General features: G+C 41.8%; 1 protein-coding gene across 1 annotated transcript in view; it reads left to right on the top strand.

The window, feature by feature from the left end:
* The first annotated feature begins 5,205 nt into the window (after nucleotides 1–5,205).
* Nucleotides 5,206–6,000, top strand: part of ZC3H12C (zinc finger CCCH-type containing 12C) — a 56,057-nt gene continuing 55,262 nt past the window's right edge. Inside the window, exon 1 of the mRNA XM_039351518.1 lies at nucleotides 5,206–5,597. The gene's annotated coding sequence lies outside the window, so the exon portion shown is untranslated. The remainder of the gene's footprint in view (nucleotides 5,598–6,000) is intronic.

Below are 6,000 nucleotides of genomic sequence, written 5' to 3'. Positions count from 1 at the left end.
CTAGGCAAGGTGGTTGTTAAGGGAGCCATGCCTGAGTTTACAACCTTTTTTGCCGTGATTGGTGATGAATCATTCAGTTGTTAAGCAAATCCAGCTTCCCCCCCATTGACTTTGCTTGTCAGAAGCTGGCTGGGAAGGTCACAAATGGTGATCACATGACTCCCCAATACACTGAAACCATCATAAATAAATGCTGGTTGCCAAGTGCCAGAACTTTTCATCACATGACCATGGGAACGCTGTAACTGGCCACAGATCACTTTTTTCAGTGCTGTTATAACTTCAAATAGTCACTAAATGAATAGTTGTATGTCAACGACTACCAGAAGATAGAAAGTAATGTTTAATGAGTAAAAATGCTTGGTATAGGAAAATGTTTAAAATGCATTTAAACACAAGCTTTCTACTGTAAGATCTTTTAAAGGCAGCTATAGAAGAAAATGTAAATTACCCAATTGCGTGTAATTTTCATCTTAATTACCGTGCTAAACATGAGACCAGGTCCCACTGTGTGTATCTCACATCCTAAAGATTAGTAAGTTGTTGGTTACAAAATTTAGAAGTTATTCTTAAATATTTAATTGGATCAGTATGAAATTCAAGAAAATGTGTACCCCTTTTTTTAATCTCATTCTTAGGAATGAATGGTCCACCATGCTGCTGATCAACAGATATTGGCCAATATCCAGAGCAAACTTTGTAACGGACTTATAATTGCCCAAGTTAATTCTAGCATCTATTAATTTTATCTTGATTCATTACAAAATAATGAAGATTTGTTTCTTGTTAACCTGGTCTCTGCTCTTGCTTGATCATTGTTCAAAAAGAGCATCTTTTTGACCTAGTCATCGGCTGCAATTGTGATTACAGAGACACAAGTGTGTTCCCCCATTACCCTAAATGGTGGTTTGTTTTAAGAAATTAGATTTTAATAGAAATTATATGTAGTACAGAATTGAAGTGTGGAGTCTTTAGTGCTCTCAGAACTTGGTTGTTTGCTTGCAGATGTTTCATTACCCAACTAGATAACATCATCAGTACTAATGAGTATGGAGTTTGCTACTTTTTATGTACAGTGGCTTCCCCTGCCAGTGTTGATGGGGATGTGCTTTTCTCCTTGATAGGCACTTGATTAAGAAACTAGAATTAGCTAAACTTCCATTCCTAATATAAACCATGATTTACTAACTTACAGCAATGTGTCTTGACAAGTCATGCAAATGGGACTTATTTTTAATATTTTTAAAAAATCATGCATTAATCTATAATATAATTTACTCCCATATGTTTCTTACAAACATATCCCAAGGTCTTCTTTTTGTCCATATGGTGAATCAGCAGCAATGCTACTAATTAAGGGTTGAAATAAGTTTTTTAGCCATGTGCTATACAAAAATAGTATAGGTAGGATTTCCAAATATAAACTACAACACCCATAGTGTTGTTCTAGTGACTAGTAGCACCTTTTTTATGATATACTGCTTTACTACTCCTAATAAAGGCTGTGGAAAAAAAACAGAAATCCAGCAACGTAATTTGTTTGTCTTTTATATTTATTTCAGTGATTTATATTGTTTTATGCGTGTTATTGTTTTAATACACATCTTGTGTGTCTTTAAATTTCCTATTATTTGCTCTCTTGAATATTTTTCATAAAGGTAACTTATAAATTGTATTATTATGATGATTTAATCCACATTCTGAACCATCTTTTTCCCATCCTTAATTCAAGCACAGGTTAGAATTGTAAAGCTTACAGCTCTGTGTGCTTGTTCATCTATAGAGAAACAGAAGAACATTAATCTACTTAAACCATTTATTTGAATACTTTGTAGTTACTAAAGGTGCACTAATAAACATAAACATAAAAAAGAATATGTGAAAGAACAATGAACATAGAGTAAAGAGAAAGAAAAATGATGACCTGAAGGCAGGACAAGAAGCAATGAATGGAAACTATCCAAGGAAAGAAGCAATCTAGAACTAAGGAGAAATTTCCTGACAATTAGAACAGTTAATCCGTGGAACAACCTGCCTCCAGAAGTTGTGAATGCTCCAACACTGGAGGTTTTTAAGAAGAGACTAGACAGCCATTTGTCTGAAATAGCATACGGCAAGGATGTCAAACTCAATTTAATTGAAGACCACATCAGCATTATGGCTTGGCTGCCCTCAAAGGGTCAGATGGGTATGGCTGTTGCATCGCTTCCCCAAAAGCAAAGACATTTATTATGCTATAAGCCAGGGGTCTTCAAACTTGGCCCTTTTATGCTGGCTGAGGAATTCTGGGAGTTGAAGTCCACAAGTCATAAATGGGCCAAGTTTGAAGAGCCCTACTATAAGCATTCCTTACCGCAGTCTGTTTCATCAGACACAGTTGGTTTGTCTGTGGCAGTTGTGAGCAGTTATATCAAAGGGAAATGAAATACTGAAGCATAAAGAATGATAATTCTGTTATTAATTGTAGCTATTCACAATGGTGTTGAAAAAATTAATTATATAATAAGGTACAGAGCAAGCATCTACTCTCTTTCTGGCAAATGCCTTTGAGTTTTGTCTTCCAGCAAGTCAACCTGTGTTCACTTTTGTCAACACTGTTCTGCAAACAAAGTGTGATCACATGATTTAACTACAATTCTTTTTTCGACCTCCCTTCAGCAATAAGAGTTTGCCATTGAAACAGTACAATAGTTTCTTCAGCACGGATTATTTTCCCCCCTGAGAAAAGGAAACCTTATCCATTTAACAGTACAGTAATAAGTGGAAGTAAAAAAAAAAAAAAAAAAGCTAAGATGCCTCAAAGCAAGATTTACAGGAGAGCGTTTCAGATGCCTGTAGGGTTTAAGACATGAAGGATGTTTGAAAGAGGGAACCAGCTCCAACACTCATAGGAATCAGCTTGTTAAGAGACTCACGCTGGCTTTTTCAAATCATGCAGTGCAAGAAAAGAATTATAAAAAAGGAGGTGCGTGAGATGGAAAGATATCTACAGTTGTTAATTCCCACCTCTCCCTAATTTTTGTCAGGCTCCTTCCCGGATCCTTTTTCATTCAGATACTGGATAACTCCAGTAAGAAGCAAATGATGCAAGATAATGGAGACAAAGATCATCAGGTAAGAAGAGTGCAAGAGGTGATGATGGGGAGGAAGCATACCAGCAGATTAAAATGCACAGGGGAATTGCTAGGAAGGGAGAAAGAAAGTGCAAGGAAACAGAGAAGAGGTTGAGAGTAAGCTGTTTTGCAAGCTGCGGATCAGACACTTAAAACTGAAAGACAGTGGCTTCCTGGGAAGGGAAGGAAGATGGGAACTACATGTAATGCACGAGATGCTACATGGAATGTGCTAGAGATGGATTATGGCAGGGGATTATGGTTGAGGACCTCTGGATTATGGGATACTGAATTCACAGCAGAACAGTCTTTTTCAAACTTCGCAATTTCAAGATGTGTGGCCTTCAACTTGCAGCATGCTGGCTGGGAAATCCTGAGAGCTGAAGGATTTTAAAATTTTCCAAGTTTGAAAAACACTGCTGTAATATTAATATAAACATTACAAAGAGCTTATATTTGTTTATATTTACTGCCCTTTAGTGGTTGTCTGGCATTTTGCATCCCAAATCATCCTAGATTGCATAAGATCATTAAGGACTACCATGCTTCTTCTTGTGCCATATCCGTTATCGGACGTTGGCGATCATGTTGGCAATCCTGTTTTTATCAGCAGCCGCACGAAAAAGTGCTGCTGAGTTTTGTTCAAACCAATCCCTTGGATTTTGAAGCCACAATGTTCTTCTTCTGCCTGGACCTCGTTTGCCTTCAATCTTTCCCTGGAGGATTAATGGAGTATGCCGTATTTTTCTGGGTGTCGCATCTCATGTCCAAAATATTCTAATTTTCATTTTTTAATTGTTCTGATGATTTCCCTTGGCTTTCCCAGGCGGCTTATCATCTCCTCATTTCTGATCTTGTCAGCTTATACGTAACAGCCACCTGTAAATCCACATTTCAAATGCTTATAGTTTGTTCAGGTGGCTTTCTGTCAACTCTCTACTCCATAGAGCAGGATAGAAAAAATATAGCATCTGACAAGCCTGATTTTCAGTCTTAGGCTTATGTCGTAACTGCAGAAGACCGTTTTCATTTTGAAGAATGCTGTTCAAGCTTTCTCTATCCTTGTCATGATAGTAGCAATCTGTAAAAGGTTGGGGGTGCCTAGATGAAATCAAAAGTTGGAACAGAAAGAAGGGATGCGTACGTGGCATTTATAGCAGAATTGGTGATAGGAGCAAAGCAATGTGAAGGGCTGTTTGCTCCATACAAAGGAATTGCATTTTAAGAGTTGCTTCCTAATGGTCAAGTTGGGGAAAGGATGAGACTGGATATGAGGATAGGTATGGGAAAATTCCCCAATTGATGGGTGAAGACCACACTATCTGCTTGAGCCAAGTTTTTCAAACTGCACAGGGAACAGAGTTCTGTCCACCAAAGGAAGGTACAAATAACCTTTATATAAATATAGTTCCATAATAAATGCTGATTACTAATGGCATTAATAAGCCAATCATCATAGTATTTTGAAACCAAGAATTAGATTTATGCTTATGGTGTAAAATTCTGCAAAAATCAGTGTTTCCCATTTCGCATCTAAAAATACTAGTATTGTTGCAATAAAAGAGAAGCTGGCTGGTTCTGTAACTTTGTATTCGTATGTCTAGGCAAACTAATTGGACAAATTAATTGAGGTGAAAGTTTTTAAGAGTCTTGGCAAGTTACAGGTTTGGGTTCAGGTGTTAGCACTGGTTCTACCCCCGCTGCGGATTTCCTAAGGCAGTCCTTGTTCCTGCTTCCTACATGCCAGTACAAGACTGCCATTTATCCACGCCTTCCATATTGTGCGAAGGTGTGGCAAGCAGGAATCAGCCACGGGCCTTGCCCTTCCAAAGTGTCCTTGAGCAAGTGCAGAGTGCCTCAGAGGCGCCACAGCCCAGACTTTTCCTACTTCGGGTCCCCCTTCCCCCTTTCGCATGAATCGGAATGGTGAAACCGGGGCAGGTAAGGCAGCCAAGACAGGAGCGGATCCCAGACCCCGCTGCGCTCAGGACCTGCCAGCCGCACCACCACCTACCGCAGCTGACGCGACTCCCTAGCCTCCGCGGCCCGCCTCTGCCTCTGCCCCTCCCGGCTGATGGCCGCGAGGGGGAGGCGCCTGGGCACCAAAGGCCGCCGCGGCCTCTCCGGGGCCGCTCCCAAGACCTCGGGGACAGGCGCGAGGGAGGCCGCGCGCTTCCCGCACCGGGCCCGGAGCGGGCGGGGGAGGTGTAGCCGGAACAAGGGCCAAGGCGAGATATTCACCGGCGAAGAGGAGGCGGGGATCGGGCTGCCCCGGCCTCCCGTAACGTTATGCCTGTACTCCTGCCCCTCTGCGGGGCAACCGGCCGGGTGTTTTGCAGGCCCGGCCTGGCGGGGAGGAGTCCTCGAGGTCGCGTTGCTGAGCTTCCCAGCCGCCGAAAGGCCGTGAGGTGCCCCGAGCGAGAGGAGGAGGAGGAGGGAGAAGGCAGGAAGGGACACAGCCGCTTCGTTTTGAACCTATGGAAGGTGAGAGACCGTCTCCGGGACCCGTCGGAGCTCAGTCTCCGAGTCAAGGGCGCCAAACCCGCTTGAAAAAAGTCGTCCCCGCCCCGAAAAAAACGACCCCGCTTTGGCTTGAAAGCGTCCCCGAAAAGCTGCTTTACGGTTTTCCATCCGAGCCTCCGACCGCATGAATGTATCGAGCAGCTTCTCTTCCTGATCCCTTGTCTGTTTCTCATTTAATTTCTTCAGATTGCACGTTTGGTTCCCCGCCCCGATTCTGCCTTGGAGTTTTATATTAAAGATTTTTCTTGGAGGGAACTTCTAGGCTGATGGAAGTTGTAGCTCAGCATTATCCAAAGATTTCAGACTCCTCCACGCATAAATATACTCTGTAGGCAGCCTGTTGGAGAAAAAGAAATCTTTCATT

Source organism: Crotalus tigris, unplaced genomic scaffold (genome assembly GCF_016545835.1).
Source record: "Crotalus tigris isolate CLP2741 ecotype Arizona unplaced genomic scaffold, ASM1654583v1 scf7180000018371.15429387391:27106975, whole genome shotgun sequence".
NCBI lineage: Eukaryota > Metazoa > Chordata > Lepidosauria > Squamata > Viperidae > Crotalus > Crotalus tigris.
Note: the sequence above shows the minus strand (reverse complement) of the source record. Positions and strands in the feature narration are given on the sequence as shown.